General features: G+C 51.2%; 1 long non-coding RNA gene across 1 annotated transcript in view; it reads right to left on the minus strand.

The window, feature by feature from the left end:
* Nucleotides 1-12,062, minus strand: part of LOC110578949 — a 73,921-nt gene that overhangs the window by 18,762 nt on the left and 43,097 nt on the right. The window contains exon 4 of the long non-coding RNA XR_002480212.1: nucleotides 3,221-3,275. This is a non-coding gene — a long non-coding RNA (uncharacterized LOC110578949). The remainder of the gene's footprint in view (nucleotides 1-3,220; nucleotides 3,276-12,062) is intronic.

A 12,062-nucleotide genomic window follows, 5' to 3' on the forward strand; every position in this document is an offset into this window, starting at 1 on the left:
AGGAAGGGCTGGGCTGTCTTATGCGTTTTTGAGAATTCCTTTTGGGAAACTTTCAAGGGGTTCACAGGCCAGTAACCAGGCAGAACTGCTTTCTAATTATTCTTTTTCCGGCTGAATGAGATTCAGTTAATGGAACACTTAATAAGTCCTTCTGGGCCCCAAGGAAAGAGAGACATTTCTCTGCTCCTGGAAATGAATTTCTGGTTCCACAGCCACAGAGCCCAGATCAGGGAGAGGTGAGGACTGCCTGAAGCTCTTAACTGAATGCCTGAGGCAGGATCGCCAAGGTCATGCCCTCAGCATTGGGCATCCCTCTGCTGAGAGCCCCAGGCCTACCTAATCAAAGGAGAGCTGCTGGAAGGCTCGGTCTCAGTGCCTGGCTGCCTCCTCCCTCAGAGGCAAAGGCTTGCAGCATTTCAGGATCACAGAGGAATGTAGGGAGGACCATACCTCTCTGCTTCCTTTTCCAGGTAGGGAAACCAGGGCTCAGGGAGGGGACACGACTTGCCCAAGGTTGTACATGAGTCTGTGTTGGCCCCAAGACTAAAATCTGGGGTCCCTAACTCTCCAAACATGTCCCTTCCAGCATACCTGGTCCATGAGCTGCTCCAGCAGGCGCCAGACAGGTGTCAATGTCCACAGAGATGGCAGAAGAAGTGACCCCAGGCAGGACAAGTCTGTCCGAGATCACAGCCCACTACCGGCCCTGCCGGGACACAGATGTGTCTGCCTCTGCCCCTTCCCCAGCCCCACCCCCACCCGAGGTTATGCTTGCTGGACTTCCCTCTCCCGAGGTCAGTTCGAGGTCAGTGGTACAGCCCCAGCACAATTTCTTGCTCTATTTCTGTAGTTTTGGAATCCAGGCTCCTGCCCTGCTTAGAAGGACAAGCCTGAAGTAGTGGATCAGAGTCCTGGTTCAAACATACGGTTTGAGAAAAAAATACAAAGCAAGGCACTATTGGAACTATGGAACTATTTCAAATGTCACCCAAGAGTTGACGGTACAAAGAGGATTAAGGAACAAGACAAGTTGTTTCCTATTAGATATACACCTTCCTTCTGCCCCATTCAGTTCTGTTTGACTTTTCTCGCTACACAGCCACAACCCCCTGCCTCACCCCCGCAGACACATGGAGGGTGGCACATGGAGGAAACAATAGAGACTGGTAGCTGTGTTGGCCCCAGGGCCTTTGCACACGCTGTTCCCCCTGCCTAGAACATTCTTATGCTAGAATCCACATGGTTTGCTCCCTGGCTATATTCATGGTTCTGCCCAAATGCCCTCCTTGGAGGGGCCTTCCCTGATGAACCTAAAATAGCATCGCTGTCACTGTCTGCTTGCTCAGCTGCATTTTCCATCACAGACTTAATCACAAAATGACACTTCACTGTATACAGAATTCCTTCTTTGTGTGCCTGTCTCCCTCTACCAGGAGGGCAGGAACGTCACCTGTGTCCCTGCCTGCTGGGTCCCCCATGCAGAGGACAACAGTGGGCTCTCCACAACATGTACAGGCTGGAGGCAGGGTGAAAAGTGCTCAGAGCTCAGGAAGCAGAGGTTCATCTGGGTTTGTGTGTAATGGGAGAAGGGGGGGTGGTCCTTGGTCATTTCTGTGCCTCAGTGTCCTCATATGGGAAATGGGATGGTGACAGTGACAACCTCAAAGCAGTCCTGCCCACGGATGGCCCAGGGCAGCGTCCAGCTCAGGGCAGGTGCCCTCTCAACCTGGTACCTTGTCTTGGGGGCCTCTTTGTCCCTGACCGAGCAGATCAGCCACCCCCAGGAAGGGAAGGCAGAGCTCAGCCTATGGACTTCCTTTGGCTTCTGCAAAAACAACAAAACCAAAAATATTACAAAACCACACTGTGCATCTGTGCAGTTGCCGAGGGTGGTGGCATACAAGCCTGAGACCTGCTTCCTGGGGTCGGTCCTCTGTGGCTGAGGCAGGATGTGGGGCACACAGCATGGGACGGGAACACCTGGCTCTGCTGGGGGGCCCCCAGGCCTGGTTCTCAGAGAGTTTGGAGCCTCGAAGTGACTTCCAAAGGGAAAGCACTTGGCAAAATAATAAATAAAATAAAATAAAATAAAATAAAATAAAATAAAAAATTTTTAAAAATTCACACAGTGTGATGTGTAAGAGCCAGGCCTAGAACCAGCTTTCCAGACTTCAGGAAGAGGATGTTTGTTAGCTAGTGGTTTTCCAATTTTCTTTAAACTGGAATCTCCCCCAAGCAGAAACTAGCCACTTAAACAGCGTTTCCGGGTGAGGTGGGGGTGGGAACTCCCAGCCCAGCTGCTGGGTCTCACCACCCCTGAAGCTGGTTTGCAGATCAAAGTCACACCCCCTTTACCCCCAGTCCAGAGTGTTCTCTGAGGATTCAGGAGACCAAATCAGGCAGTTCATCTGCGGTCATGTTACTAAATGGGTCTTGTTTGTTCTCAGGTTCTAGGAAACAGGTTCTCGGAAAACTTCTGAAAACAAAAGAGTGGGTTTCAAGGATGAGGACGTGGAGACAGGTACCCCTAGTGACGGGAGGGAGGGGACGTGAGAAGCAGCAGGACCAGGAGAAAACAGGGAGGGTCAGAGCCACGGGGACGATGCAGAAAAGGCTGAGGGAGAGGGTTAGGCTCTGGCAGGCCCCTAACGGCATGTGGGAGGAGGGTGCTGGGGGCCCCAGTGGGTGTCAGCCCTAGGCCGGACCCCACCTCTGCCACCCGCCCTGCCCTCCTTCTCACCACGAAGTCAAGTGTCCTACTTTCTGAATCACAAAGACACATCCACGGTCGAAATAATCTACCGCTACAGTCTGCACGTGGGACGTGAGACATGCTTTATAATCAGCGCAGAATGCATTTCTCACTGTATTTGTTGGTGACCTGTTGATGCATTTGAACGTAGCAAAAAGGGAACACACTCGGTTAACCAGAACTTTCCAATGATGAGAGGAACCTCCCATTCCCCGAGCACTGCCCAACCGCTTGGGGTAAGAAAGCACTCTGCCTTCGAAACATCCTGTCTGTCTGGAGAGCCTACTGTGTCCTGGGTACCCCAGGAGAAACAGCGAGAGATTCAAAAACCGGGTCACAGGTCTCCCCCACATGTGTGGCAGGGGGACAACCATTTCAACACAGTTTAAGGCAGAGAGAGCAAGCAATTGAGAACACGGGTTCTGGAGTCACAGAGAGCGGGATTCGAATCCCAGATCTGTCACTTACCCGCTGTGCGACCTCGGGGGAATTCCTTAACCTCTCTGAGACTCCGTTTCTTCATCTGAAAAACGGAAAAAAATACTCAGACTCACTGCAGGGAGAAGGCATGACAATCTCTCCAGAGAATGCCGGCAACGTGCTCAGCTCACACGCACAGAGTAGGCATGAAGTGCTCTTTTGACGGCCAAGCCCCGGCAGGCCCCTGGTGAGGGGAGAGATCAAGTCACCTTCAGTGCGCAGGGTCCGAGTCAGGAGAACGAGTGCAAGACTGTGCTCCGAGCGGAGAAGTGAGAGCCCTGTACTGCCTGATCTCTGAGACCACTTCCTGCCCTAGATGGAGGACCAGGGCGGGTGGTGTGCGCTCATTTGGCCATCTCTCATGCACCTGGCAGGGTTAGCTGCTCCGCACCCGCCACTCCCGGCAGTCCCTGAGGCAGTTCCAGCCTCCCAGCAGACCGGGGAGGAAACTGAGGCTCAGGCAGAGTGGCCTGGTGGGGCCACAGGAGCGGCGAGCAGCAGAGCGGGGCTGGAAGCCATTCTGCCCGGATGACAGAGGACAGAGGATTTTCAGGTGCATCTGCAACGGGACTAGTGGCGAGTCCCAGATCACATGGCGGTGGGGGAAGGTCTGATTCTAGAATATTCTAATTGGCAGGAATCAGACAGCTGGGCATTTTGCAAAGGGAGAAGTTACTTGAATCTGAGAAGTAGGGAGGTGTTTTAGCCTTTTTTTCCTAGATGCCGAGTGGGGGGAGGGCCCTTCCTAAACAGTAATAAGGACGGATGAAAATACCCACTCTGCCCGTGGGATGAATAATAACCCCCAGCTTGCAGCAGCTTCAGCCGCATGCTGTCTTGGCTCTTGTCACCTGTGAGGCATGCAAAATGCTTTCCCTCTGGGAGTGGGGTTGAAGAGAACTTTCTGTAGCATTCCAATTTTAGTATGTGTGCTGCCAAGGCAAGCAAGAAAAGCACTTTCTGAATAGTCAAGACCACCTGGGCTTCTTTCTCACCCTCTCACCTGAGCGCACCTGCGTCCGTGGACCTGAGCTCGCTGACCTCTGCACATCAATAATGGATGACCCAGAAGCCCATGGATGTTAATAGTACATAGCGGCCACCCCGGCCAGCAGGAGGGAGTCAGTGCCCAGGATGGGCTGGCCTGCCTCTGACTCTCCATGGACACAACATGAAAGGAGAAATTTTTAAGAACTATAAAACAGTTTAATTAAAAGTAGTTACTTTCCAGAATAAGCAACAAGTGTTGCGGACACTGTCTCTCCCACCACATGCTGGGGAACATTGAAGGGAATGCAGCCCTGCGTAAGTAAAACTGGTGAGCCTCACCCATCGAGCCAGTGGCTGGGGGACCACCAGCCTGTCACTCCTGGCTGTGCATCCTTCGGTGAGCCACTTACTCCACTGTGCCTCAGTTTCCTCATCTGTAAAGTGGGGAGAAGGATAGTGCCTAGCTCCTGGGTTGCTGAGAAGATTAATAAGGTCAACACATATGAAGTGTTTAAGGCATGCCTGGCTGGTAGTAAGTGCTCTCTAAGGGCTAAGCTGCCATCATCACCATCATTACCATCACCACCATCACCATCATCATCACCATCATCTCCATCATTATCATCATCATTTCCATCATCACCATCATCATCATCTCCATCAACATCATCATCTTCATCACCATCATCATCACCACCACCATCACTATCATCATCATCATCTCTATCATCCACATCATCATCATCACCATCCTCACCGTCATCATCATCACTATCATCATCATCATCACCGTCCTCACCATCATCACCACCACCAAAACCATCATCATCATCACCACCACCATCACCGTCATTACCATCACCATCATCCCTCCCTGTCTCTACCAACATCATCATCATATTATCACCATAAGCATCACACGACCATCACTAACATCATATCATCAACATCATCATATCATCACCATCATCATCATCACACGCCATCACCATCACCATCATGATCATCTACTCTGGGCCAGATACGACACATCTTATGGAAAGTGTCATTTTGCTCCCATTTCCCAGATGAAGAAATTGAGCCTTTGAGAGTCAAAATGCACTGAATTATTCATCATGCCAATAATTAATTAGCAGTGAGCTGGGAGGAAGCCGAGAACTTGCACATGGTGCCATCCACCCTGACACTGTTAAGCTGAGCTGAGTTGAGCCACATCAGGCAGAGAACTTTGAAAGGCGGGCTGTCCCTATGTCCTGTGATCTTTTTCTCCTTAGCTGGTGGGTCCCTCTGCTAAACAAACACGCTCAGACACAGCTCTTCCTAAGCAAAGCCAGATGTGAATTGGGAAGAAGAAACAAACATGGAGGTTGGAGTGTCACCACTGAATCCCAAGAGGTGGCTCTGAGCCTGGTGGTTCTGTCTCTGAGTGGCTACTCAAGATGAATACCCAGACTCATGAGCAAGACCCAGAAACTTTCCTGGACACAAGGCAGTAAGAGTGAGTTCTCCTGATGCCCATCCACACCCAGCACTGTCATGCAGGGTCATTATGGTGCTTTATTGGTGGGAGACAGTACCTGTGGGAGGGGGTTTGCCAAAATACTACCACTTTGGAGTTTACAAAAGCATCTTTGTAAAAAGAATCTCTTGGAGTCAATTTTGGTTCTGAACGTTGCCCAGTTGCCTTGGTGTAGGCATCAAAGGCCCTGAGAAAATGAAATCTACTTAGATTTTGCTGGCACAACCTTTGGCCTTTTTCTTTAAAAAAAAAAAAATTCCAGTGTAGTTACCATACAGTGTTATATTAGTTTCAGATGTACGATGTAGTGATTCAACAATTCTCTACATCACTCTGTGCAGCATTATTTACAATAGCCAAATCATGGAAGCAGCCCAAGTGTCCATCAATAGAAGAATAGAGAAAGAAGATGTGGTATATATACACAATGGAATACTCCTTGGCCATAAAAAGAACAAAATCTTGCCATTTGCAAAACACTTGCCTTGATGTGTTGGATCCTGGTTGGCACAAGATAATGATGTGCCTCAAGTCACAGCAGGTTAGCAACACCCAGGGTTCCCCAAACCTGGGTGGCTCCCAGTAACTGCCTCCCGCTTCCCTGTAGGATTCCAAGAAGTATTTTCTGAGCACCTGGTCTGTACCAAGGGATAGGTGCGAAGGACATAAAGATAAATGGAATGAGGATTCACCACTATGGGGAAATACACAATCAGTATAATGGGGGACAAGCAACAACCAAGCACTAAGAGCAACCTAGGTTCTGTTCAGTGCTTCCTTGTGAAGCTCTACCCCCCCCCCCCCGCCATGTGACTGTATTTGGAGACAGGGCCCATGGGGAGGTAACTGAGGTTAGATGAGGTCATAAGGGTGGGACCCTAAGCCCACAGACCGGTAGCCTTGTAAGAAAAGGAAGAGACACTGAAGAGCACTCACAGTGCACCCACACAAGAAAGGCCAGTGAGGACGCAGCGGGAAAGTAACTGTCTGCTAGCCAGGAAGAGAAGTCTCAAGAGACACCGACTTGGACAGCACCTTGATCTTGGTCTTCCAGCCTCCAGAACTGGGAGAAAATAAGCTTCTGTTGTTTAAGTCACCCAGTTGTAGAACTCTGGGATGGCAGCCCCAGGAGACTCACGCAGGGCTGTAATAACCATCCCCATTTTGCAGATGAAGAAGCTGAGGCATCAGGAGGAGACGTACCTTCCTGAAGGCCACACAACTACTAAGTGGTAGAGCCAGGTGGTCAGACTTATGCATCTGGCTGCAGAGCCCAACAGTTGATGGCCGACTGTATTATGCAAATATTTATTTTCCCCCTCCCTGCCCCCTCCCTGCCCCCTCCCTGCCCCCTCCCTGTCACCGCGAGAAGGCTATACCTCCCCACTCCATTGATGTTGGGTTTGGCCCTGGCTCTTGCTTTGGCCAGTGGGATGTGAAGAGGTATGATGTGTACCATCTCAAAGCAGAAGATTTAAATTTGATTATGTGAGGGTTTTTTATGTAGATTTTTCAGCTCTGGCAAGATTATGGCATGCCCTAAAAAATGACTACCTTTAGCCCAGGCCTTAGAGATAACTCAAGGCACATTGCTGGCCTGCAGTTGACCCACAGTCTACTTGTAATACGAACAAGAAATATACATTTGTTGTAAGTCACTGAGACTTAGGGATTATCTGTTATGCAGCAGAGTGGACACATATAGGGCTCATTCTATAATTTTCCTATCTCCAACCAACCAACCCACATTCCATTTGTAAGAATGGAGTAAGTGCTCATGAGATCGGACTTCCAGAACAGGCTCTGTCCTTCACCAGCTCCGTGGCTTTCACTTCTCTGGACCTCAGTTTATTCATCTGCAAAATCGGGGTAATAATAGCACCTGCATCCTGGGGTTCTTGCAAGGATTCTGCAGGAGATGATATGAATTTCTCAGCACAGTGCCTAACACAGTAAAGGCCCACTATGACCACGATTGCCACGTAGGATGACGGCGTGATGCGTTAAAGCTGAAGAAACATGCCTGGGTTCAAATCAAGTGCTCCTTTTTCAGCCCATCTTACAGCTAGTGCTCCCTCGGCCAGCCAGTGTGGAGGTCCATGTTCTACAGGAGGAGGGCCAGAGGCTGGTCCTGCTCAGGGAGGCAGCAGGAAGCAGGATGAGGGGGGAGGAGGGAGGCCCTTGGTTCTTATGAAGGGGAAGATGGGCTCTCCTAGGCCCAGAGTTGTGGAAGCACAAATTGAAAAGAAGGGTGGGAAGAAGGTACTTTGAGGGGCTGGTTCCTCTTCTCTCATTTCTGTCCCACTTCTTAGAGGAGAAACTGAGGCCCAGAAAGGGGAGTGTCTTCCCCACGGTCATACAGCTGGTTAGCATCAGAACTTGGACTAGAACCTTGATCTCCTGAGACCAGCTCAGGCATCATTCCACTGCCTCCTGCTCATATAGGAAGAAATGAGACTCATTCTTTGCACTGGCTCAGAAGACAAATGTCAAGTTTCTCTATCCTCGTGGGTGGATTTACCAAAACTCCACAATTCAACAAGCTTTTCTTTAAGTCACTTCAAAACTCCCCCTTCTCTTTCTGGGAAACTCAGTCCTCTTCATACACCCTGGCTCCTGGAGTAGGTAATGGGGTAATCTGCTTTGAATACTGTTCAGGGCATAAAGCAGGAGTTGGTGGTTGCTAGATTTGTTTTTTTTTTTTTTGGCGGGGGGGGTCTCTGTTTGCTGGTTTGCTTTCCCCAAGGCTTTCAACAGGCACTGTGCAAGGAAATTCAGCACAGGAAGTTAAGACTCTGCTATCCAGAGCTGCCAGTCAGGAGTATGAGACTGGATGCTCTCTTTTAGAGAAGAAACAGACTGTGCTGGACAGGGAGGGCTTCAGGGAGGAGGCAACCCTGGCCCTGGCTCTAGAAAGATGGGAAGAACATGACAAGGCCAAAGAGAAAAGGAATTCCAGAATCTTGTAGGGTAAAGTTTTGAAAGGGAGCAAGGAGGACAAAGGTCTCAAGTTTTTGTTTTCGTTTTTATTTTGCAGGGTAGGGGCAGAGCTGACAACGAGTAACAGATAGAACAGTCCACAATTTCAACTTTCAGGGAGCGTAACTGAAGTGAGCTTCAGTTTATTCATCTGAAAAATGGGGGAAACTGAGGCCAACTCCAAGATGTATAGAGAACGGAAGGTAGAGGTCGTGGGTCTCTCTGGAGCAGAACTCAGATCTGCTTACCATCCAGTATCATAATGTCTCCCTCCAGGGGGAAAAGCTGGGGAGGTCTGCTTGTGGGCCATTATAAAAGATCACGGTCCCTTAGCTGTGAAGCAAAGCCACAGGACTTGGGGAGCAAGTTGAAATGACGCAAACATGAAGCTCAGGCTGCCCAGCTGTTCTGGGAGTGATAAAGTCCTTTGTCTCTGATCCAGGAAACTCATGTCTTCTGCCCGTATCTGCCATCAGGCTGATGTCTTAGGCAGCAAGCAGAGTAACACCTCAAGATTTTCACAGTTCTGCACGGCTACTGGCCACATGTGGCGACTTTTAATTAAAATTAAATATAACGTAAAATATAGTTCCTCAGGTGTATTAACCAAATTTCTAGCACTTCCTGGCTTTAGGTGGTTGGTGGCTACTAGACTAAACAGTACAGCTATGGATCATTCCCATGCCTGGGAAAGTTCTCTCGGCGAGCCCTGGTCTAGCAGATAAGAGCTCAGGATGTGGGGCTCAATCCTTCCTCCTACCACTTGCTGGCCATGAGAATGTGAGCAAGCTACGTCACCTGAGTTCCTCTTCCTCATCTCTAAGACCAGAAAAACAGGGCTGATCTCGTGGGTTCTTGGGAGGATTCCAAAAAATAACCCCTACAAAGTATACCTAGCCTGGGCCTATGGGGAGGGCTCCCCAAACAAGAGCTAACATTTTGAGGCATTGAGCAAATGCCAGTTGCCCCTTCACACCACAGGGAGGGTGGCGGCGGGCAACACGAGGGATACGACGGAACAGGAAGGAAGGTGGCAAAACACAGAGGGGCGTAGGAAGCCAGGCCCAGAGGTTTGGCCTTACCCCAAAGGCAAGTGGGAGCCTTCGAAGATTGTGGGCAGAGGGATGCCTCTTCTCTCCCTACCCAAGCTCACCGAGGCAGTGTGGGGAGAAGGCAGATCCCAGGCTTTGGCGCAGAGGACATGGGCGAGATTCTCCCACTACCACCTCTGAGCTGTGAGGCCCTGGGCAAGGTGTCAGACCTCGAGAGCCAGGGCTTATGCCTTGCAGACACCGGCATTGTAAGACCCACCCCGATGGGTTACTGAGAGGGTTAAGTGAGGTACCACGTGCAAAACTCTCAGAACAGTTTCTGGCACACAGTAGGGACACTAAGGAAAGAAACTCCATTCCTTTTTTCCTCTCTGGAGAGAAAGGCTGGCCTGGAGGATGAGCAAGAAACCTGAGTGGCGCCAAGGGGCAGACGATGGTAACCAAGAGCTGCTGGGCTTTCCTTAGGTAGCAGATTACTCCCAGTGACCTCCGGACTCCCTTCACCTGGAAAGGCAGGTTTCAGGTTTTCATTTGCCTAGCTGGGGTCAGGCTACTTGGAAGGCTCCGGGTCCCTGTAGAGCAGAGATGCTGTTGGCACCCAGCCTGAATGGCCATTCCCCCTCAGCTGCTGTGGCTGTTGGCTCCAGAGGACTGTCCCGGCTAGACAGGAGCTGCCTTGCCTGGGAGGAGCCCACAGCCTGGCCCCCTTCACCCTGGGCAGCCCCCGGAATGACTGAGGTGCCTGTGATTACACGGTGCTGGCATCGTTTGCCTCTGTGTTGGAGCCAAACCTGTCATGGGCACACTTTGTGCTCAGGGTTCCCGTGGAGTCAGCCGAGGATTGACTGCAGCTGGAGGCACGTCCCTGCTCGGCTTCTCTCCTCTCCCTGCCCTCCCCTCCCCTGTCTCCCTCACCTCGCCTTCTCCTGGAGCACCTCCTTAGTAATCCACGCACACCGAATGCTTGCCTCAGGCTCTGCTAGCAAGGAACTGAGATCCCTGCATGAGGCTGGTCCGAGCAGTGACTGCCAGTAAGAGAAAGCCTCGGGAGTGAAATGCTCTCAAGTGCACAGAACTTGTCAAGAGCAAGGAATCTCTTCCGCAACCACCTGGTCCAAGCCCTTGGCTTTATATAATGAGGAACCAGGAGCCATCGGTCATTTAGCAAGGACTCCTCGGGGCCCAGAATGTGCCAGGCCCTGTTTTGGATATGGGTGATACAACGGTGAACAAGACAAAGCCCCTCTCCTCTTGAAGCTCATGCATCAAATCAAACAGCAGAGCATGGCGAACACTTCTGCAGAAAACAAAAGCAGACAGCAAGACCATGGATGACAGGGAGGTGGCACTGGAGTGAACGCTCAGCCGAGCCTCCGAATGAGTCGGCCGTGCAAAGGCAGGGGTGAGGGAAGCAGAGTTCAGGCAGAGGGGAGAGGCAGAGCGAGATCACAGGGCAGAAACAAGCGGCCGTCCTCAGCACGGGGGCCGGTGCAGTGTGAGTGTGCCCAGCAGAAGGGGTGATTCTACGAGACGAGGTCAGACAGCGAAACAGGACCTGATCATGTCAGCCCAGGAGTGCAGGGACCTGTCAGCCAACAAATGGGCAAAGGTGACTCCTCTGGATTCCCTTTTCCAGTCTCTTCCTCTGGGTTGGCTCCGTCCTTGGGAAACCAGGAGACTCACCCATTCCCACTGGAGCTCCCAGGCCAAGACCACCTCTCACATCGCATTTTCAATACCAGAGATTAAGCCTCGTGAATAAACCAGTTAGTAGCCTTTTGAGCAATTTTGAGCACCAGCTCCACGTTCCAAACTGCTTCTCCGGGCTTTCCTGGGAAGGCGCCCATCAGACACGAGGCCAATAAATATTTCATCATCCTTCATTTCATCCCACATCAAATGAGACACAGCTGCAGGAGGTGTGGGGAAGACCGGCTGGAAGTCATCGGAGATGAGCTGAGGCAGAGGGTAGACTTTGAGAGGGGCCCGAGGCTCTCAGAAGGCAGCTAGCTGTACCTTTTGCCACTTGCTTGCCAGGCAACCTGAAACCAGTGCTGAGAGCATCAGAAGCCTCAGTCTCCTCCTCTGGAAAATGGGCACACCAGTAACCTTGACAGAGTGGAGTGAAGGCAGCTCACGGACTCGGCACACGGGGCACAGGAGCCTGGTCTCATCACCACTGACAGCATCGCGTGCCTGGGCCCGGGAGGGGGGGGGGTCCTCCTCTGCCCAGGGGCGGCCACCGTGGCTGGGAGCAGCTTGGGGATGCAGGGTGAAACCCCTCATGAGG

This window comes from Neomonachus schauinslandi, chromosome 4 (genome assembly GCF_002201575.2).
Source record: "Neomonachus schauinslandi chromosome 4, ASM220157v2, whole genome shotgun sequence".
Taxonomy (NCBI): domain Eukaryota; kingdom Metazoa; phylum Chordata; class Mammalia; order Carnivora; family Phocidae; genus Neomonachus; species Neomonachus schauinslandi.